We start from the raw sequence: 23425 nt of genomic DNA, 5'->3' as shown, positions 1-23425 counted from the left end.
TCTCTGTGTACTTTGGGAAGGGCAGGGCCTGGACAGAGCCACATCTGGCTGAGAATCTGAAAAGCAAAAGAACCACCACAAAATGAGCAGCCACTTTAGAAGTTGCTGCAGCAGAGAGGTATCGATCTGTCTGCCAACCTTTCACCAATCCAGCCTTGTAGCCAAATTTCTGGCATGTCTTCCATGTGATCTTCTTGAGGGTCACATGTTTATTTAAAAGATGCTTTGATTTTTTTAAAAGAATTTATGGCAAGAAAATTGACTACATACAACTCAGAGATTCCTTTTCTAGGGCGGGCAGTTTTTTTCAACATTTATTAATAAATTTATCAGGAACAGAAATAATGTGTGCAATTCAGGGATTATTTTAACTCACCTGGATAAAGTGGTATTTTTGGTGCTGCAGACATAGCCATATGCAGTGACATGGAGAAACCTTTATGTTCTACAATAAATGGACACCTGTTTCCTTGAAAACCTGAAATTAATACATTGATTAACCACTGAGCACTAAAATCAGGGTGAAAACAGGTTGGGAATTTGCAATAGGTGGAAACATTTTTGACTCCTCAACTTTGAAAATCCCCCTGATTGGAGCACACAAAACTAAAAACTAATTATGTTGGGGAGTGTTTGCAAAAGATGTTACTCATTTCTCTGGAATGTTTGGATTGCAGATCCTCGATCCTGGCCACATCTGTCTTTTCCGTTTTGGACTGAGTTTTACACCTCTGCCCTATTTGTCATCTTGCACTTTTATTTCCACCTTCAGCAGTCCTATTTTGCATTTTTTATTCAGATAATTCAAGGAGAAATGTAACAGATTTAAATATATATGTATTATTATTAATGCATCATTTGCTGCAGCCTTTTCAATAAAAATATTCCTTGTATATTCTAATTAGAAAATTTCAGACTATCACTGGCTGAACTTTGAGTGAATTAAAAAATCCAGATGACTAGATCCCTAGATTGCACCTGCAACATTAGTTTCTGTCTATGCTAGCAAATAGGAAATTCGTCTTTTTGTTTACTATGCTTAAAAAAATATATTTTCCCCTAAAACACTCATAGTAGTATCTGGACATATAATACTTTATAATTGTACACAGCACCTCTCATTTTCTTTCCAAATTCCCATCTACAGAAAGTATGATCAAAGCCTCTGCATGGTAAGGAAAACTGCAGACTTCCTCAAAGAAAATAATGTAAAGTTTATAAAGTCCCATGAAAATTGATACATATGGAAAGTTTGCTGTAAATTAAGTTGGGAAGACTTATGTAGAGAAAAATTTGAATCTTCAGTGTTCTGTTTATCTGATACTGAGGCTTCAGTGTTTACTTTCCATCAGTCTGTGTTTACAGTGGGTTTGTGGACATTAGATTAGATAGCAATGAGATGTGTAAAAGCCTGGGAAAGAATGAACAGTTGACTTCTTAGTTCCAGAAAACATATAAACTGTCAGTAAATTTTGATATCATAATGACCAATAAGTACATGTTATTAAGTAAGCTTCTTATTTTTCAGCTTCAGAGCGAACCACTTTGGGTTTTTTGTGGTTGGGTTTTGGTTTTTTTCAGTTATAGGGTATTCTTTTTAAGGCAATAATATCCAGAAGATCTCCTGGCCCTTTCCCCAGAACCAATAAAAAAATGACTAGAATTTTCAATTTGATGTTCTAAGATTATATCCTTTCTCAAATATAAAAATAAGACTTTTTTATCATTATAACAAATATTTTAGCAGAACAAAGTTCAAAATTACTTCATTGATTCAGTGGAATGATTGGAACTAAGTCTCCTGATTTCTGGGTACATCTTTCAAGGTAAACAAGGTATTTTGATAAAAAATACCTCTTGGTTCCTGTTGTCAAATCCATTTTATGCTTGCACTCATGAAGACCTAACAACCAAGGCAAGGTGGAACTTAATGTTAAGAGAGGTTGTAAGCAACTAAATTGACAATTTTGTGGAAATTCTGTGTTTATGTATGTTATAAACAATTGCTTCCTTGTACAAGGTATAATTCAGCATAAATATCTTAAGACATTTAACATGTTTTCTAACCATGTGTAGAAATTATGTTCACTTCAGTAACTTCACACAATACTTCATTTATGCTGCTCTTTTTAATTTTTTTTTTTCTTTAAGGCTTTTTCAGTAGTTAAAGAGACCTGAAACAAAATGCACAATATGTAGCCATGTGTTAGGAAATAGATTTGGTGGACAAACAGCAAAACTTAGAGAAGTGTAAAGTGCAGTTTCTAAGGTCTTATATCCTCAGTCTTGAAACAAAAAAGATATTTTTCAGAATCCCTGAAGAGAGACTGAACAGTTAATTAGAGAACTATCAGGATTTTCTAGATTTTGGAGCAGAACAGTTTCTTTGCAAGTGCCTTAAAAGAAGGAGAGATGAAAGAACAGGCCCTGGAAATCCAAAATATAAATAATAAACCAAAGCATTTGTGTTTCCTCTACAATTCTGTGAGCACAGCAGCAGAAACTTTGGGCCTAGAATATACATTGACCCACGAAGAGACATTTATCTTTGGTTATCCAGAACCCTTATGCCCAAAAAGGATTTTAAGTATCACTTTTATGGTAACTCATCTTCTGAGGATGCTTAACTACCTTGTACCTTGCTACATTGATGAAAGGTGTTTTGGAACCTTCTTTTGAGGACTGAATCTCATGAAGATTCCACTGACAGGAATGAAGTAATTGTAAATCAGTTAAAACCCAAGAAGCATCAGACCTTGTGCAGGGAAAGGGCTGAATCAGGAGTGACATAGCATGAGAGATGGCTTATAGAGCCTCATCATAATAATGTTTGACTTCTGGAAGACAAGAAATGATTTAGTTGGGACGTTGTCAATAAAGACAGAGCTCTGCATAAAAAAAAAAAAAGAAGAAAAAACCAAGAGAGACAAAAGTTTGTGCTTCTGAACAATTCAAATTGTCAATTTTACCCTTTACTCTGTTCTCACACCTAGAACTATGCAAGTTCTTATGCAAATGAACCTGATAAACAATTGAAGAATGAGCTTCAAAAGTGTTTAATTTCCAATGTAATTGTCAATGTCTGAAAGGAGAATATGCAAAATCTCCAAGTGTTTATGGTAGCTAAAGTGAACAAGACATGCAGAATCTGCAAATGAGAGCCTTTCTCCACTGAATTTTTTGACTGAATTGAGAAATCCTGCTTCCTTTTATACATGGCACAAAAAGGCAGTAGACAGAGAATGAAAAACTGTGCTGCAGTGTACAATCACGCACAGGCAGATGTGTAAACTGGATGACCTAAAAAGTCCTTTCCACTTCTAGGGTCCAAGACTTTGTGAGCATCCTCGAGAGAGTATTTTTCTTATTAAAATGCCAACTGAAGATGAGTTTGTTTGGAAAATGAACAATTTTTGTAAAAGAGAGGAATAATTTTCCATGCAGGCTTGTGAGCTGTCAACACAGGGGCAGTAGGCAGCTTCTCTATAGGCAGGCCAGATCAGAGGGCTGTCTTGGCAACAGCTTTTAGAAAACTTAACTAAGTATTTCCCTCCATATGCTAAAATGGGTTTCTTAAAATCGGCTTCTATTATGTGCTGCTCATGTAGCACTTGAAACAAGAACTGAAAATCATGGTACTCCAAGGTAAAACACTCACAAGTCTGATTAGCCCTCAAAGACTGGGCAAGAAAAGACCTACAACTACTATGCTAGAGTTCATTCTGTACACAATCTCACTAAAAAAAGGGAGTGAATAAATTACTAGGCATTAACATTTACAGTTCCTTGTTGATAACTTTTTTCCTCAATACCATAAAGCAAAAGTCTTCATGCTGCTGGCAAGAACAGCAATCTTCACCAGAGACAATGAATGGTTTCCTTTTCCTTTGTTTTTTTTTTTATTTTTTTTATTTTTTTGGAAGGTGCCTGTGTAAAGCCAGTGTTGTCAGATGGGGCTGCTGTGCAGCTGTGAGCAGCTACAGAGGATGTCAAGGCACAGCGTGCAGGTGCTCTCTATACAGACTGAGGGTGGGGCTTCCACACCCAATACCATGAAGGAAGCAGCTGAACAAAATAACTCAAAAGATTTCTAAAACATATCAATCAGGAAATCAAGATTCAGAGTTTCAAAGTAATAGGATTACATTACAAACTCATCTATCCTACAAATACAAACAGCTGAATTAAGGCTGCTCTTGATGAATTTAAGGCAACATGATGTGGTCTTAAAGGATTGCAGGTCCTAGACCACATGTTTTCTTAGGGGATGTGGGATGCTGCCTAAGGGAAAACTTATTTCCTGACAGCGTGGGTAGCATTAGATTTTATACTGAACCTTTTGTAAAGTTCTGTGTTGTAGAAGCCAGGAAAAAAATTTACAACTCTACTTTGCTAGATAACTCCTTGAATTGTGTTAGTTTCTTTGAATAGTTCTTCACAAGGATTGTCAACTTTGGAAATTTAGATCTTACTAAATGTATGTTTTACACAAGAAACAATCTCAGTGCTCATTTATGATCACTTAGCATGTAAGAGCTATTCATAAAACCACACAGATACACTTTGTAGTCCAGGAATCAGGAATTAAAAGTAAATACACATTGCTACAAATTATTACACGAGAACTTGTTTTCGAAGTCTCCATAATGGGATAAAAAGGCATGAACTAATCCAATGGGTGATATTGTAAAGCATTAAACAGAGTATCAGAAGTAACAGAAAATGAAAGAAGATAACTTTTCTCACTTCTGAGCTTGACTGCATGCAGCATTACAGTACATGTGGGTATTAAGCAACACCAAACCAGAGGTGAAGTTAAAAAGACAACTTGACAATGGGAGAAAAGAATATATAACCCAAAGGAAGCATCAGACTTTGCAAAACCCATTGCCTTAAAAAACAGCTGTTGTCCCAACTTGGTACTAAATAGCCATAAGGTTTATCTAAAGATCAAAAGAAATGGATCTGATATTAAAATGCAGACATGACTTAAACAAACAAAAAAATCCAATGCAGCGCTTTTTCCAAAGGCAGATTAAAGTTTTAAAACAACATGTAGTTAATTAAAAAATCAGTTAATTAGTAAAAAAGTAGAATAGGATTCTCAACTAACTCAGAAAACAAAGTGCAAAAGACCTATAAGCAGCTGACTACCAGCTCAACTACTTTTTGGGGCACAGTTATTCTACTGTGAAAAATGCAGGTTTCCATATTCACAATGGCACACCATTTAACTAGGGAGCTTGTTAGAAACGAAGAAAGCAAATAAGGCAAACCATCATTAGCTCTGTAGCCTTGTACAGAAAGAAAAAGGGTATGAAATGGGTCTGTTCAGTAAATTGAAAGAACAGGATGAAAATCCTTTCTGAATTACAGACTTTGGAATGAATAAAAATAACATACTGCACATATTTATGCGGTCTGTCCCCAGCTCTCTCTCTGTTTCCATTACAGATTTCATCTGCTGTTGGCTCCTCTGCAGGAAAACTACTTCTTGATCTGCACTGAAGACAAATTCATCATTAAAAACCACTCTCCCCTTCTCTCTAAGAGAAAGCACTTCAATTTTATTCTGTTTTTCTATGTATTTTGATTTCTGCAAATTCCTATAATTGTGAAAGACCATACTATATGCTATTCCTATCTAAGGGCACAGGTAACAGCAACATTTTAAATACTCTGGCCTGGCCCTTGTCACCATTAACATGATGGACTCAAAGGCCTACAAAACCTATGAACTCAGTGCGTGTTTTATTCTTGCAATCATAGATACATGCTGACTACATCGTATACTTATGTGCTATACAGCATATAAATAATTTCCTTTATTCCCTCCTTATTTCCTTCCCAGAATTCCCTGAAATTATCTACTGTCATGAGACTTTGAACTGCAAGAACTCAATAATGAGAGGGACTGTTCGACTGTGCTTCAGAAAGATGTCCAAAATATTGACTGTTTTATGTTATAATAACTTTTCATTATTTATTTGAATTTTCATGTAGTTCTAGAGTTGCCCAGTGAGATTTTTAACACTTGCAAATTTAAATGAGCCATCAATAGTAGATGCCTGGATATTTATAAGGGAAAACACCTGATTCATAAATATTTATAGTTTTTTTAGGAATAACACACAGATCAGCATTCTGGGTGTGGCCTTATTTCATGAAGAAACAAAGAAATCTAAGTCATAGATAAGAAAATTATCCCTCTTTTATGCAAAATGTCTTTGTAAATATGTGTGTGCTATGTCCAGCTCATAGGAACACAATTGCATTATGTTAAGAGAAGGTTCCACAGAAGTATCAGGCAGTTGCTATTTAGCACAGCATTAATTTAACTGGCTGCTGGGTCACTGCTCCTTACCCCACGTTTTTTCCTCCATTGAAGGTGTTACATGGTCAGAAACATAATTTACCTCACTTAACACTGTCCTTTTACTGATGAACCTCTGTACATCAGGGAGTTTGCTGCAAAATGTGGTATACATCACTTACTTAGAAGATTTTTTTCCCTATACTGGATCAGACTAAAGGCCCTTCTAGACTGAAATTCCAGTTTGACCAGTGACCAATGATTCCTCAGGAGGAATGTTAGAGCAGGACAATTACAAACCAATACTCTCCCAGAGTAAAACTGCTTCTAGCAATTTACAGCTAAGGGATTTCCTAAGCAACAAGCAGTGTTCTGTTTTAATGTCTTCCAAATGTGATTTTGCTTTTTTTTGGTTTATTTTCCTTGCAAGTTCTCTGGGAAAATTCTGAACCTATATAAACAGCATTCAGAGCATCCCATGGCAAGGCCCATGGCCTTGGCAGTTTGGATTTCATTGTATCGTGTGAAGAAATAGTCCTTTTGTGTAGTTTGATATTGGCACTTGCTAGTTTCATTCAATGCCCTCTAGCTCAAGGCAGCACAGAACCATTCCTTATTTATCTCTTTCATTCTTCTTGTTACTTCATAAAACACTCAAAGTCTTTCTCCAGGATTTGCCTTTGAGGCTGGGGAGCATTGGTCAAATTGTTGCTTTCTAACCAAATTGTGATCTCAAAACCTCCTCTACCAGCTGAGACACAAGCATGGAATTGCTCTGAGCTCAGACACATGCACCTGGAGAGAAACAGAATGTGTCCCTTGCCATCTTTCCCCTAAAAGAGTTCAGCTTGTCACATGTACGGTCACTGTTTTGTGGACAGAAGATTGATCATTGAGCTAGGAAAATTACCCTCTGACTTTTAAGATAAACTTAGAACTTACTGAAAGTAACAGTGAGTGATAGGCAAGAAATAAGTAGAGAAGTACCAGAATATTTCATTCAAAGTAAACCTGAACTTGTTAATTTCAGAATTGTGGATTTTTTTTCTGTTGTTCTTTGTGGCTTGCTTTAGTAAGGATAGGTTTTTTTATTAATTGTAGGATTATAATTGTTAAGGTTTTTAAATTTTCTGTTTACCAGAAAGCTCTGTTAAGAAGTTGGGGATGAGAGATAGTTATGACTCGTGGACAGCAGCACTGCAGCTGAGCCAATGGGTGCTCCTCTTCTTTTAAATTTGGATTTTCTCTGCTTGAGATTAAAGGTATAAAGGGGGGTAACTTCTACAAGAAAGTGATTTCCTTCACATGTACAATCCATGTCTTTGTTCCCTACTGCTACAATTAATCTTTAAAATTGATAATATGAGAGTGTATGACTTTAAAAATCACATGACTGCTTGAATATGTTGCATAAACAGAATGAATTTGGAAAATATCACTAGAATATCCAGAATATTTTATTTTGCAAAGTTTACTGTTTTGGTTGTTGGGAACAACTGGGCTGAAAAGAAATCAGCTGACACATTCAGCAGACTATACCAAAACACAAACAAAAATTTTCTGAGAAGAAAACCTAACAAAAAACCAAAACTGTTGCAGGCTATATATTTCAACATCATATAACCAATTCTTTCACTCTGTTCATTCAAAATACTTCCTCACTTTTCATTTCTTACTCAACATTTACATTTAAGTGTAGTCATCAGCTAAGCTTCAGCAAACTTCATTCATACTTGACAAAGCTGGTGTATCATCCCTTCTGTTTGTGCACTGCCTCAGCTGTAATACATCCTTTATAAAACTGTTCATAAATGGATATGGACATTTCAAATCCAAACCTCATCTGTTTCAATTCAGTTCTCCCTTTCAGACTCTGCTGCATAAGGTGGCTGTTTTCTGAGAGGTTTCTACACCAAAATGATACTTAATGCCAAAAGTTGAACAGTTTTAATTGAGTAGAGTATCCCAGGCTCTAAAAGGTGCTTTATCACAAACAAGACAGCCATCACCACCTTACCTCCATTTTTTCTACATTTGGCCAATTACAAATTAGTATACAGAGAAAGAAAAAGAATTTAAAAATGCTGAATGAATGAATGAAGCTTAGATATCTGTCAGTACATGGATTTGCTTAATTGCAACTTAAACACTGAGAGGTGTGTAGCTGTAGAATTGCTTGTTCTCCCAAGGTTGTCAAAAGTGCTAATTTGTTTACATAAACCAATGCTCCTGCATTTTTTTATTGATATTGCCTACAGTAAATGCTTATTTTCCTCAAAACTGGAAAATGAGATAGGAATTTTTGAATGGCTGAAATAAGGAAAAGATGTTATGGGAGTCTAATGGATTAAAGAAGATGTGATCCTTGCTATCTGAAATTGCAAATAAAAGATTGTGTTACTACAAAAATATTGCAAGAAAGAAAATATACAGAAGTTCCATGCAGAAAGGGAGTCATAACAGCAACCTTATAGTTTCAAGTGTCTTAAACAGGAATTTTGTTTGCAAAAGGAAAACTTCAAAATTATCATCTATTTTATGAAAATTAAGAGCCCATTTCAACTGGATGGCTGCCTTAATTGTAATGTCAAAATCATTAAAAGAATAAACTGTATCTTTATTCTATATGAGCTACAGGAATATAATGTTAACAAGAAACAAAAAATGTTTCTGTCTTAATTTTATTCAAAATTTTTCTGTGTAATCTTTCAAGGGAAACATTTTTACTTACACTGACCTTGAATTCAGTTTCTCAGGTCTTGCATCTGATTTTGTTTCTCTTCTCTGTCTTCAGATTAACATACCAGGGAAGCTGCATATATCTTGTTTAGCTTTCCTGTATTTCCCCCTAATTCTGTAAAAGCAAGAATGATATTGTTTTACACAAGGTCTTAGCCCAGCAAAGCTTTTGCACTTAATATTAAATACCTGAATGATCCCAGTTAAGTCAAAACAATATTTCATAGAAGTGCTACATATGGTCTGAAGCTGTACCTTCTGGATTTTCATGCAATGTGTTTTGGCTAAATCTAACATAACATATTAGGTTAAAATAATATTCTAAATTAAATACTCTAAATTGAATGTTTATTAGGATAGGAACATCTCCATGCAAAGAAAAAAATGTGTACTGAAAGAATGGGACTCGTAGTCATATCATGATGTGCTTTCACTAAATACTTTGTTAGATGTATCAGTGACAAAACCTGCAGGAAGAATCAATCTACAGGAATGCTTTGCTTTTTTTGTGCAGAGAGCAGCAATGCTGGAATACAACACAGATTATCAAGAGAGCCATCCCTTTGAGCTCTGGCAGATATTGTTCTCTGGGTATGACACAATCAGCAGCAAAATACCAGCACCACAATCTAACACAATCTACAGAAGATTGCTGTAAATGGTGTCCTTTCCTATTATTATTATTATTCACTGTGTATCCCAAAGACACTTAAAAGGGAGGCTAAGGAAAGAACTGCAATAACTGTCACAGAATCACGGAATATCCTGAGTCAGAAGAGATCCACAAGGATCATTGAAGTCCAACTCCTGTCCCTGCACAGGACACTCCCAAGAACCTATCCATATTTTAATTGATAAATTCATAACTGTCTATGTTATTATTTAGAAATATGCACAACAGGTAGCATGGCCTAAGAGTCGAGGATTTCCCCTGGTGTTCTAGTATGATAAGCACTTGAAAGAGGAAAAATGCTGTGGCAAAAATGAAGTAAAACTCTATGGATTTCTGAATAGTAAATTCAGAAGGGAATTTACCTGGAGGGTAAAGTTTTCATACAGCAGACAAAATGTTTTTCCTTTCCATTTAGTCCAAGGTTTTTGGGAAATGTGTCTTGTGAAGGCCAAAGTGCTATTGGCAGAGACTAGAAGGAATGAACAGAAAGGTCAGTCATGTGCAGCAGCAAGAGTTTCTTCCGAGAGCCTCCTGTTTTGGAGGACTCATTACTTCGTTCTCTCCCACTACAGTCTTTTAAATCAAATTATGTCAGCTGCATGGCTGCCATCCATACATTCTGGCTTCAGAGGAACACGGATTGCTGACTTGCCAGAGACTTGAGCTGAAGTGTGGGAAGGTTTGTGTCTTATAAAATAATTCAGCTGTGCCAGGGAAAAGTAATAGCCAAAAAATCAGAGGAGTCAGTATTTCTTTAAATGAATAAAGCAGGCAAATACCTACTGCAGAGGCTAAGAGCCCCTGCTAGCCTCATTCATGCAGAACTGCAAGGTTGTGATATGGGCAGCTCTAGACACAACACTGGTGCTCCAAGAAATACTGAGCTACTATCCTCATTTTCTGGGGAATGCTTCTTACCTGACTATTATGCAATCCAGATAACAGCTTAAATCAGTCAGCTCAGAAGTATAATTTAACAATGAATTGGACACTTGGCAGCATCACTAGTCTTCTGACTTAGAAGCCAAAGTGGGAAGGCTGGAACTGCCATCATGATTTTACACCAACTTTCAGTGTGCCTTCACAGTAGTATCTCAAAGCAGATACATTAATAATTCTTACTTTAGTATCTCAAAGCATATGCATTGATAATTCTTCCAAACATCTGCATTAGAACTGGAAGAATGGAAGAACCAGGTTTTAAATGGGACAATTATGCTAACCAAAATGTCAGGCAGAACAATAGCTATAGATGCTACAGCTTCCTCTCAGTCACGTACTTTGTTCCTAGCAAACTCTACACTGAAAACCATAACATTAGGATGGACTATTTGGCCCATGGAACTCAATAAATACCAATGAAACAAGCCAAATTTAAGGCAGTGTTTTGTTTAATTTGGTCCATCAAAAGTTAGTCTAAACTGTCTTTGGTTTCTGAGAGAAAAAGCTTTCAAAACAGTATTCTGAGCACAGGGAGAAAAAGATGACTTTAAGGAAAAAAGGGGTCTAAAGAAAGAAAACAGAAGCAAAGATAGAGGGAAGGAAAAGATACTAGGAAGTTTGAACCATTCAGAAGACTTCTCTTTTTTCTACTGAAGGCTTCAGCAAGGCAGTCTTCTACATTTGTAAGTGATGAGACATCTGTTACTTTTTGGCCAAGCATATATGACATCGGGACAGGAGAAAGCAAGTAGAGACAGTAAGAGGAAACAGAACTAAAAATACTTACAAAATATGTATCTAAGTTTGGAATAGCAACATTGTGGAATAAATAAATAAAACACATTTCTTCTGTATTTCATTAAGTGATGACTGGATTATGGAGAAGTAGGAGTAGAAGATGCTTTTAACATTTATAAGCTGGCATGAAGAATTTATTTCTGAATGGAATTTTGTCATGAAAGTATAAAAACTACAGCATCATTGTTTTGATTTAGTTACATAATAGTCAACTGTCCCATGAAACTCTCTTAGAAGTCAAATTTCACCTTTTTTTTATGTATCCTCACACATGACCAAACCCAGGGCAAAACTGAATAAGCTTTGTTGTGTGGCATCAAATAGGAGATAACAATAGGATAAAAAAACTTATTTCCACTCACACCCTTATCCAAGATATGGAGCTAACTTCCCAGAGGTAAAGGATGAATGCAACATCCATCTCAGCCTGACAGCCAGCAATTCTTAGTGCCTTGAACTGAATCATGGTCTACTGTAAAAGTATGGAACGGCAGCAAGAATCTGTCTCACTTTACAGAGAAATGGAATACCTGAACAGCTTCCCCAACCTGAGCAGAGCCAAACATCTGCCCACAAATCCTTCTCCCTGCATGGATTTCCACTGACATCACTGGACCATGGAGGTAATCATCTGTGCAATCAGATTTATCTGCAGGTTATGGGCCAGAGTTCATGTCTGCTGCGCTGTCTGGTTTGCTGTATTCATCTGGGAGACCTTTCAGTTTTGGAATGAAACTTCATTGCCCAGCCCCCAGAAATTTTCCCTTCTCATTCTTCTCCAACTGAATTTTTGGATGGAAAATGCCAAAGAGAACAAGGTTTTCTCAAAGTCATACTTTGTGAGGCAAGACTTTGGTCTTATCTGATTCCTGCTGAAATGTTGCTATGTATATAAAAAGACAGTTCCATGAACAAAAAGATCTAAATTAAGATTTAAACTTTAAAAAAAATATTGAAGAGAGATGATAAAAGCAACAAATACTCTTTCAATACTAGGCTTCACCACTTTTGTTAAAAGGCATCCCTGAAAGAAATTCTAGTCCTATTGTTCCTTCCTGTGTTTCCAGCAAAGCAGTAAATCAGAAAGTGTTACTTGAAAAGTTAGTTAGAGAAGTCCAAGATATTTGATAGCATTTGCAGAGATTTGGCTCATACTTAAATTATATACTGTATTTAAGTATTTAAGTAAGAGATGCATGCCATAATACACAATAATTTCAAGTAGTATAAAGAGAGAGAAAGTATTTTAAGAAAATAATTCATTATGATTGTCATAAATTTGGAAAACAGTTTCTTAAATGACAAAATAATGCTTCAAGAAACCTTGTCTTTCCTTTCTCCTTAAAACCCCCACAACCAAAAGAACTTCTTAAAAGCCACTCTTCAGGGTTGCTTACTTCTACTGCAGACAGTGTCCTAATGAGAGAAAAGATAATAAAAATGTTTGCCTTTGAAGATCTGACCCATTTTATATTCCTGAGCATCTCACTTATGATTTTAGAGTGCAGAAGGCTTCCACAGGATTTTCTTTGAGCACTTCATTTCTCCTGCAGTGGAACACCAAGGAGTGTTTCTGTTTTCTTATCATGAATCTGATAATTTTAAGTAAGAAATAAGTGAGCAATAAAAAGTATGGCTGCATTTTTAGAGACAAAATAAAATTGCCAAGAGATAATCAGAATCTCGTACAGTGCATGACTTCTGTAGCACGGATCACTTTAAAAAAACACCTGGGTAAATCCAAATGCTTGCCTGAATGTTACAAATTCCAGCATTCATGGATACTCTGCTTGACTCTTCTCCATCTCTCAGGAATTGTGCTGTGCAGACCTCTTGGAAGCAGGAAAGGCTACTGTGCAAGATATGAAGTTTACCTCTTGTTGATTGAGCAAAGAGTACTTACATTTCTTCTGGCTCTGGACCACATCCAGAGCACTCTGGGTGTGTAACTTTGAGGGTTCATGCCCTAGTAGCTCTCTCCTTCTGGCACAGGTCTGGGTGACTGCTGTTCTGCAAGTGCTGCTCTTCCTGTCTCACTCCCATCTGGCCAACAAGTTACAGAGACTCAGATTGCCAGATTACAACTGTGTATTGTAAAAGTGTGGTTTTTACATTTAGGTTGCTTGGCCAAACGTGTCTGTCATTCTCCAGTCACAATAACTGTGAAAGATTGAAAAAAACAGAGAATAGAGGTAATGGTTATATTTGGCTGATGTAAGAGCTTTCCTGTACTTCTGCAATGGTCACTTTTAATAGAAAAAAGGCAATAAAAGTTGCAGTGACTGGGAAATCACATGTAGAGGTAGACATTAAGCACAGGATTCACACTTGTGTTATATTTCAGTTCCTTACCATACACATTTGAGAATGTCCAGCTCTGTGACTCAGCTCACGAAGCAGAGGAGAACCAAGTCCATGTGAAGATGAAAACGAGGGGCCAATCTCTTCTCCTTTGCAGTAAAGAGACTTAATGAAAATTGCAGTGGTGCTGAGCAGGAGGCCATTGTGAAGGCTGAAATCTGTCAGTTCCACTCTGTTCCCACTCACATGGAAGAACAAAATTGCCTCATGACATCAGATCTGACATAACTATGTTGTCATGAGGGAGCACATCAAAGCAGCAGCTGTAGCTTCAGCCTGGTTTCCCCTCATGCTTGCTTCTGATGTACCCTGGGGGGTGGTGGGGGTGACTGAATGCAGAAAAATAGTAAGTGTTAAGAGAAATTTGTGATATTTATTTAGGATATTCTAAATGATGGAACTCTGGACTTCTTTTCTTGCTGAAGATGCCTATTTTCACTCAAATATTTTAATATTAGTTGCTTTGTCTTTGTCATCTGCCATCTTGCTTCAGAGGAATTTCACAGGGCTTGCCTAGACCCAACATAAATCTTGAAGCCTCATTTCAAAGTGTCATTGTAAAACCTGGCAAGGCTGACTGCTGAAAGAAAGTACAGTTTTTAGTGTCCATTATAAAAGAACCTAACCAAACATGATAGATTCTCTGAGAAAATTTTAAATTGGGTTTGAATGGAGATAAGCTCAGAGTTCTTAGAATGTTATTCAATCAAATTCAGCCAGCCAAGTAAGACTGAAATACTGAAAGGATGTGAACCAAAGTCCTTTTATTCCTTTCTCAAGTAATTATCAAGAAAAGATAGGCTAATACAGAACAGATGCATGCATCTGTTCAAGTGCTAGAAGCAATGGCTTGTACGGCACATTTGAGAAGCTAAATAAGAGAGAAGCTTGATCTCTGTCCAAATACATGACCATACATGCCAAAAATCAAAAATGTTGAACAAATTTTTTGAGACAAACAATTTTGAGACAAACATCATATTGTGTAAATAGATGAGTGAAAGAAGAAATGAAGAAAAGTGCAGAGGAGGGAAGGAAACCGTGATACTTAGCAACACCAAGAATGTATCCAATGGCCTAAATTAAATGGTATCTTTGCCTGTTTTACATCTGACATTTTAAATCTATATGTAATATGAATTTCATCTAGTAAAATCAACTTTTGTTGCAAGTAGAAAGCTATGGAATACTTACATATGAACAAATTAGAAATAATTCTGATTTATTAAAAGAATGACTCTTGGTGTCCCACATGGCAGCTTAGAAACATGTACTTTCCACAGAGAGACCTCATTTCAAGGAGAATAAATAACAGACCAACCTAAACAGATTTAAATCAGTATTAGTTCCAGAAACAGAGACAAGAATTTGTCTTTTCCAAGCTAGTGCATAAAAATAAGTGTTTAGATTTTTTTTTCCTTTTCTCACAACTTGACTTGCCTAACAGACTTTAGAACATAAAAATATTCAGGTAAAAACCAAAAACCTAAAACAACCCAACAACAAAACAACCCCATAGCCACAAAACTCCCCTAGAAATAGAAAATGCATTGCTTGAGGGAAATGAATTGATGCTGGAACTATGAAGTAACATGAGCTACAAATGAACCAAGAAGTCACTTCTCTCACTTTCTGTGGAATTGTTTGTATCTTGCAGTAGAGAACTAAGTCATAGAAATTTTGAATCTTGTTTTAACATAAATTTTACTTCAAACAGTCGTAAAAGATTTCACTGGATTTTATTAGTGTCCATTGAAAGTATGAGGCCAATTTTGGACTAACAGCACAGTGTAAAAACAAAATTCAGCTAAGAGCTTTAGAGCTGCAGCAAAGAAAGTGGAACTGAGTTTGGATGGCAGTATCACTCAAAAAATATTTTTTTTCAATATATATGGACTACATCAATATTTATTTTAAAGCAAACAAATTTTTTGAAACCCAAATTTAGTTGCAAAGCTCTATATTTATTAAGACTGATTTGGGCTATTGCCATTTTAAATGCCAGATGGGTGGATCTGAACAATTTTAGTGCTTTTTTCTTAAATAATGATTTATAGAACTTAAGACAACATTGCACTGACTTAATGTTTTCTATAAATGTTTGATATACACATTAATTTTTCATATCTACTATGCAGAGAGGACTACAAATAGAAAAACATTTTATTCAAATGAACATTATTCTCTCAGCAAAGGTGTCTTCCTGCTTGCACAAATGGCAAAGCTGTGGAGACTCCAGTGGGATTAAACCAAGAGCGTTTGGTATATAGAGAAAAGCACTGAAGAGGCCCAAGGCAGCCAATGGTGAAAGTGTCTCCCTGGGGAAACAAAGGCATGAGTCCTTTCAGGCTGATAAGGAAATGGAAAGCTTATCTGCAACACTCTACCTAACACTTGGAGCAGAGCCTTCCTTAGAGCTTTTAAAAATAAACCTGTATTAGCAAAAATCACAAGCGCTCTCCAACAGAACACACCTGCAGCCCTGCATGCATATTCCACACAGTGGCAGGCAACTCTTCTGGCCTTATTTAAATTACCACAACTATTACAACTTTAAAGTTCTCAGTTTCCCAAGAACATGGTATATGTGTTCCTAGGGCACACACTGAGCACCAGGAGAAGGAGCAGCAGTTTGAATTCCTGGCACTGTTTCTGTTCTACTGATATGGTAAAGGTTTGGTCTGCTGTGGTCCTGCCATCCAGCAGAATTCAGTACCCCAAAATCTTCCAGCCTCCTCCTGACAGCAGCAGGCTAGGTACTGAGCAGCTCTTCCTAATGAATAAGTATTTCCTTTCTATTTCAAACAAAACTCTTATCTTTTAACCGGGAATTACTGGAAAAGTAATTGAATCTCCATCTGTTACAGGGTTGTACAGGTTTACAACATTTTTGTGTGCTTTAAAAAAATGTTTTCTAATCTGTTCTTGCAGTTTTAAAACTAGTATTTGATATATGGGCATACGCAATACACAGCCAAAAGGGACAGAGCAGCTTACATTTATGAGATTACATTTTAGAAATTTTTATGTGCTTTTATCATATTACTCTGAAAGAAATCTTGTACATACTCAAGTAGTTTTATGCAACTGAACAGGCTAAAGTCCATTGTCATGCTTAAAGTTTTTCATACTCAGAGCTGTCCTTGAAGTGAAATTAAAAATCAGAAAGATTTAGAGAGGTTCCAACAGCCCTCATATAAATCACACAAACCTCTCAAACTCTGTAACAAGCGTTGCTTGTTCAGGAAGCTAAAGTGTTTATTTAAAGCTGCATGTACATACATGAAAAATTCAGACCATATTAAATACCCCATTTCATACCCTGCTTTGCTAATCAGTTATCAATCTTGGATGGAAACAGCTGTTGATTTACTTGTTGAACTTTGCTTAAGACATTCCAGACTGAAGCTAATATCACAAATAATAGAAAATATGAAAAACAAAAAAAGCAGACTTGAAAAAATAAAAGCGCTCAAGACTTGCATATGCCTCTCAAAATTAGTCACACAGAAAGTGGTCTGATTCTCAAATCATGTTTTTCCTACACTTAGCCAAATCAACAATTTGCATTATTCCTAGTGTTCAGCATGTGAAGCAGAACACACAGATGTATGCCTGTCAGATTTTCCAGTGCAACACACAAATATTTTCCTTCCACAGAACTAGGTCCTTGACTCAGTGTCTTAGCAAGCAGACGTTATTCATTATAACACAACACAGATGTAATTCAGATTTCATTTACATTACTGTCGTTCAATGAGTCAAGCTGCACATTGAGATGAACAGAATTCCACATCCATAATATGTTTTATGGAAAAGAATGGAAAATTACTAAGGTTTTTTAAGGGTTGCAGAGAAGGCTTTTGCAGCATGCCTAACCTAACTGCACCTCATTTATAGACCCTAATAATGCTGTTTTTATGTATTACTAACAGTTCTGTGACATATTGATCATAATGTTGGAGATAAAAATGTGTCACCCCACGCAGCCTTTGCTATCATTGTGCAAGCAACAAAGTTGTTTCCTTTCTCTTGACACAAGACCATGGAATACTCTGGGTGGAAAGCTATTTTGGTTTTGCTTCTTTTGCCAAAGGCTTATAATAATGATGGATGAAATAAAAACAAGAGGAGAAGTAGTAGTGAAAATACGAAGTATAAAAAGATAAATCAATCTTTGCTTGTTAGGTAAAATTCCTTATATCCAGAAGAAGACTGCATGTACTAATGTTTGTATTACCCCTTGTAACTTCTACAGCATAACTATCCTATAGTGGGTTTAAGGTATTTCCAGACACAGTTTTGAGTAAAACTGGAACTTCAGCTCTGTTAAAGTCAAAGTAAACCATCCTTTACCCTCTGCTATTATTTGGGTTTGATTCAATCTGCCTTTAATCAAGGTCTCCTTGAACTAAAAGACTTTGAGCAAAGTAGGAAAATCTGAATTAATTCGTGAGGATTTGTGCCTAACATGACATCAGTATGTAACATAAAATAATTCACCTTCAGTGAATTTTATAACATTTCTGTGCTTCCACTTGCAAGTATGTGGGTCAACATTCCTACAGTGAAAGATATAAAAGGAATAGGGTTTGAAAATGACACTCCAAAACAGTTCTGAGAAGACAGACTACAGAACCCAGCATCAACATTAAGATGTGCGCAACTGGGAGCAACGTGAGGCACAGCTGTTCCAGAGGTCACAGAAAGACTCATCACTTCTTTGAACATTAACTAAAGCTCTCTGAGCCTCAAGCTCAAGGTACTGCATATCATCTGTGAAACAGAAACCACCACAGTTGGTTAAGACTGTCAGAAAAGCTTTGTGGTGTGGGAGACTACTTCCAGCATGGAATTTGGAGGCAGCTTCAGCTGTGCTGCATCTCCCAAAAGCAGCTGCTTGCTCTCCACCTCCTGCCTCTGCTGAAGGTGACAGATCTGACTCTAAGCTGCCCCAAAGTGTATTCTCACCCTCCAGCACATCAGGGATCCCACAGTGCACAGAGCTCCCTGTGAGATAGGTACAGTACCATGGGAAACTTCCCTGTGACTTAAGACAAATTGCAATTTTCATTCTATTTCATGCAATACAGATTCATGGAATTTCAGAAGGGGATGGAGGCCCAGAACAGTTCCATAAACACCACAGCACTAAATTTTACTGGTCTGAAGCCCAAAATATGGATTTTTTTTCTGGGTGAGGACCAGGCAGTGTTAAGGGTTCTCCAGTGCACCAGGCGTCTCAGACTCAGTACTATCTTGTAGCTGCTATACTCAGGCCATAGGATTTGCAACCCTGAGGTCAAGCATTTACACCTAAGTATCAAAGTTACTTCATTTAAACCAAGGGGAATGATTTTCAGTCTCCTTGATTGATATGCCAAGAACAATAGCTGAAAGCTAAAAAATTTGAGTGGTTCAAAATTGTTCTGAAGAGTGAAAACCTGCCACAGGTTATCACCTTCAGCTACCAACAAATGTGAGCAATGTGTACAATGCACCAGATGTTCCCCTTCAGGTGTTCCAGGTGGGGGAAAGACAGGATTTAACCAGGTGTTCTTTACACTTGGAGGCTGAAGATGTTGTGAATCATCTCAAGCATAGCATGTGCCACAACTGGGAAGGATCAGCATTATTCCCAGGAGGGATTTGGGTCATCCTATCAGCAAGGATGTGGAAAGTGTGTAAGGAAATGGTAATACCACACTATCTAGGAGAGATAGTAACTCAGGTGTGGGGAAGCACCTGAGTTACAGATCCATATTTCATCATAACTATAGGCCAGTGAACAATATATGAGACTTCCTACTGAAACTCAGCTCATAAATGTAAGTGGATGGATAAAATAACCAAACCCACAACTAAAATTCCCCAAGATTCACAATAAAATAGGCCAATTAGTGAATTTATTACTACTATTAAAAGAAATCTTTAGAGAGATCTTATACCACTTTTCACTTAGAGGCACTCTATCCTACCTTCTCTATTTTAGCAGTGTTAATATTAAAAGTTCTGGTTACTTAAGCAGAGGTAGTCATCCATAAGATGCTAAAACTGTCGTAAGTAAGCAAAAGGAAATTAATTCTTCAAGACATAGGATTTTTTAGGTTAAATTTCCATATTTGAAAAATGCTCAACACCATGACTCTCCAAGCTGCAGACAGTATAATCTGTGCAATTTGGTCACATATAGCTAGTTTAATGTATGAGAAACAAGTCCTGCACATCAAAACCCTATGCTAACGTCCCTCAGGAGTTCAAATACACTATCGAGCCCATCTCCACTTGTACCTTAAAATTTGTTTAAATACTCAGAAATTGAGAACTTAACAAAGAAGGTCCATAATTGATAAGACCCGCCTAAATCACCCCTGAGTCTTTGCATTAAATGGGTTATCTTTGAAATCATTAGAAAACTTAAGAGCTACATTTTCAGATGTACAGACTAAGGTGTAACCTCTCAACACTCAAGGTTATTTCCAGAGGAAAGATTTGATGTAATGTTATTCTTCAGTCTTCCCTGGCAGATATTTTATAATGTAAGCCTATAATCCATCTTTATGGATTGGCAAGGGAACGTTAAGCATGCTGTTACCTTTTGAGGTTTAACCTATAAGGCCTAGTAGAAAGAAGCTTTTTTTCTTCAGGACCATTTATCTTTCATCAGACAGCTTCTGCAAACATGAAAAAGTGATGGCAGAAGTTCCAAACCTAGATTGTGTTTACTTCTCCTTCTTCAACTAATCTTGTCTAAGGACTAGTCATAAACTGAAGGGGATCCTCTGTCACTCCAGAAATCTGCATGTCCTGAAATGTCTTCAGAGATTTTTAATTATAAAAATTAACCATGATTAAGATTTCAGAGTTTTTACTTACTGAACTAATGTGGGCTAAGTGGTAGCCATCTGCCTTTTTGTGGGAGGTTGTCTTGTCTTTTCATTCATGAAGATACGTTGCCCTCCTGTTGTACTCTTACAGAAACTGTGTATTTGGCCAGTGGATCACAGCTAAATACTATATTCAAGATAAAAAAAAACAACCCAGGAAAAAATAGGCTTCAATCATAAAATAAAAATTCTGTATCAGATCAGAACTCCAACTACTCTGACTTCCATCTCCCATACTTGCTGGTGTAGCTTGCTTCCAAGAAAAGCATAAAGAATTCTTGCAGAGCAGCTACAGAATAACAAACCATCAAATTAATCTCTCCTCCTGATCTGACATTGCCAAATCTTTGTTTGTATATGACTGCATATAATTCCTTCCAAACCTTGTTTCTTGTTGTGCTGTATTGTAAATGTTTTGATAGCTGTAATTTACTTCCAAGAGTAATTGAAATATCTATTGGAAGTAGCTATCAATTAAAGTCTTTGAAAAGTTTATCATCCTTCAGTATGTTTCTTCCTGATATTTTAAGAACAACATTTTGGGAAGCAAATGAAAACATATAAATTCAGCATATTGAAAACTGTCTAGGACAAAATATCATTAGTAGCCCTTCCTGCATGCCATGCATGTATAGCTGAATAGAATGGCAGTGGGTGCTCCCATTTTGAGCACTACACCTAGCAGAATAATTAATTCACTAAGAGCCTACTTTCAGCACTTATATATAATCAATCTTTACATGTGTTTCTGGAATTCTTAGAGCATTAACAGTTTAACAGTAGAAAGGAGAAAAATATGAATATTTTTATTTTTGTGAATATATCAGATGATTCTCTGTAATAACATAATATTAAACAACCTGCTAGAAGTCATAGGTATCCTTCTTTCAGCTGCTTCTCTTGTATTGCAACAAGCAGAGCAAACATGTTGGTTTGAACTCCAACATTGTTCTCCATCTCAGTTATATTTCCACTGCCTTCAGTGGGCACTCTAAAGAGGGCTCTGTCCTGCCACTCACACTAAAGATGTTGGACTCTATGATGCCATTTTTGAACCCAGTTATAGGTAAAAATTTATATTTTATCAGTTGCAATATTCTTTTACATTGACTTTGTGGAGAAGAGTAAATTTGGTATAAAGGCATGTCAAACACCATGACATTTCATGAAAGAAAACTCAATTCTTTCAAATTTTCCTGCATAAAATACAGAATGAAACTTACGTACCAAATGAAAGCATGAAAAAAAATTAATTAGTTGCAAAGTACAATAGTGTGTATCTACATTTCCATGTAAAAATGAAGCAGACACTGACTCAGCTAATGTGCTTTTCGGAATATCATCCAAAGTAATTGATTAAAGCTATCAGAATTACACACCTGTGTCTTTCAAACAGACTCCTAACCTAAAAGTTGTACCAATAATTTTGTCAGAGAAATGTCTCGGCTAAGGACTCACAAAGCAGGCAGATAATTTGATACCTGAGAGAAAGGAAAGGGTGTCATATTCACAGCAGAATATCCTCTCACAGAACTGCAGACCTCAAAGGGAAAGCACCTTGAGCTCCTGATATTCATCTTGGGTCTGATCTGAATGAGCCTCACTGCTTAAAAGTATTAGAATCTGCAAAAACATATGGACAGACATATTAAAGAGACACTGCACACTAAGAGCTTGACATTTTTGCAGACTGTATTGCAAACCTTTACTATTTTAAGATAAAACTAATTAAATTTCTGATGGGTTTTCCTTCATTCAGAAAGAAATCTGAATAATCTGAAGTGGTTAGAGATAGGTATGAAGTGAAGAGGGTGACTCACTGCAATGGCATAATCGTTAACAACTGTCATTTTGGAGCTCTGAAGATCCTAGTGATAGGAATCTGAGTGCTACTTGTTTTTTCTTTCAACATAAACAGATGGGATACATTACAACATGTTTGGATTTACTCTTGTGAAATCAATTTCTCTCTTTAGAAACCTTTTTCCATTGGATGACAGTCTTCTTCTTTCTGTTCACATGCTTTGGCCTTTTCTTAGGTTGGTTAATTGAATTTTTTTTTTTTAAATTAATTTATTTTCCATCAAATTCCACTTTCCCCCCTCATTTCCTAAAATGCTTTAAACAATCTCCCGATCTTCTAACCTGGACTCTACTTATTCCAACATTTTTTTTTGTTGTCATGTTCCTTAGGTTAAAATGAAGTTTTAAGGAAAGAGTTTAGAAAAGCAAGGAATGTACAAAGGAGTCCACAGGAAACAAAGAGATTAATCCCAGTTTAATCATGGTACCCACAGAAACCAAGAGTATGCAACAGTAGAGACTGGAGAGGAGCAAGTTCCATTCCTTTCTCTCCCCTAGTGATTCTTAGAGGTTCTACATGTGAGATTTCTCTTAGTTTTAAGACTTAACATTCACACCCTCTTCTCAATCTCTCAAAGCACTCCTATTTCATAGAAAACTATCATGCACTCCCAATTTAAAATTGGTGCCAAAGCTTTCAGCTGCACCTTATGTTGCTGCCCTTGTTTCCCTGTACTTCAGAGTAAAACATCTCCTTTCCACAAGCATGAACAGGACTTAGGTGGCCTGCCAGAAAAGTTCTAAGTGAAGCAGGTTTGGATCCACTAATAAAAAGGAAAAAACACTCATAATAGCTTGATGATTGTTTTCTTTTTTCTTTAGTAAACTTGTTCTCCTCCAAATCCAAAG

At 36.4% G+C, this 23425-nt stretch overlaps 1 long non-coding RNA gene across 1 annotated transcript; it reads right to left on the bottom strand.

Annotated features, from left to right (window-relative positions):
- Window positions 1–382: 382 nt before the first annotated feature.
- Window positions 383–22330, bottom strand: LOC107207700. The gene is made up of 9 exons (XR_004498398.1): window positions 22195–22330; window positions 20703–20840; window positions 15021–15147; window positions 13818–14406; window positions 13369–13625; window positions 10088–10194; window positions 9045–9167; window positions 5404–5504; window positions 383–478 (listed from the first exon to the last, which is right to left on the bottom strand). It is a non-coding gene; the product is annotated as an uncharacterized LOC107207700 (long non-coding RNA).
- Window positions 22331–23425: the final 1095 nt, after the last annotated feature.

This window comes from Parus major, chromosome 7, assembly GCF_001522545.3.
Source record: "Parus major isolate Abel chromosome 7, Parus_major1.1, whole genome shotgun sequence".
NCBI classification, from domain to species: Eukaryota; Metazoa; Chordata; class Aves; order Passeriformes; family Paridae; genus Parus; species Parus major.
The sequence above is the reverse complement of the archived record's forward strand: the minus strand, read 5'-3'. Positions and strand labels throughout refer to the sequence as shown.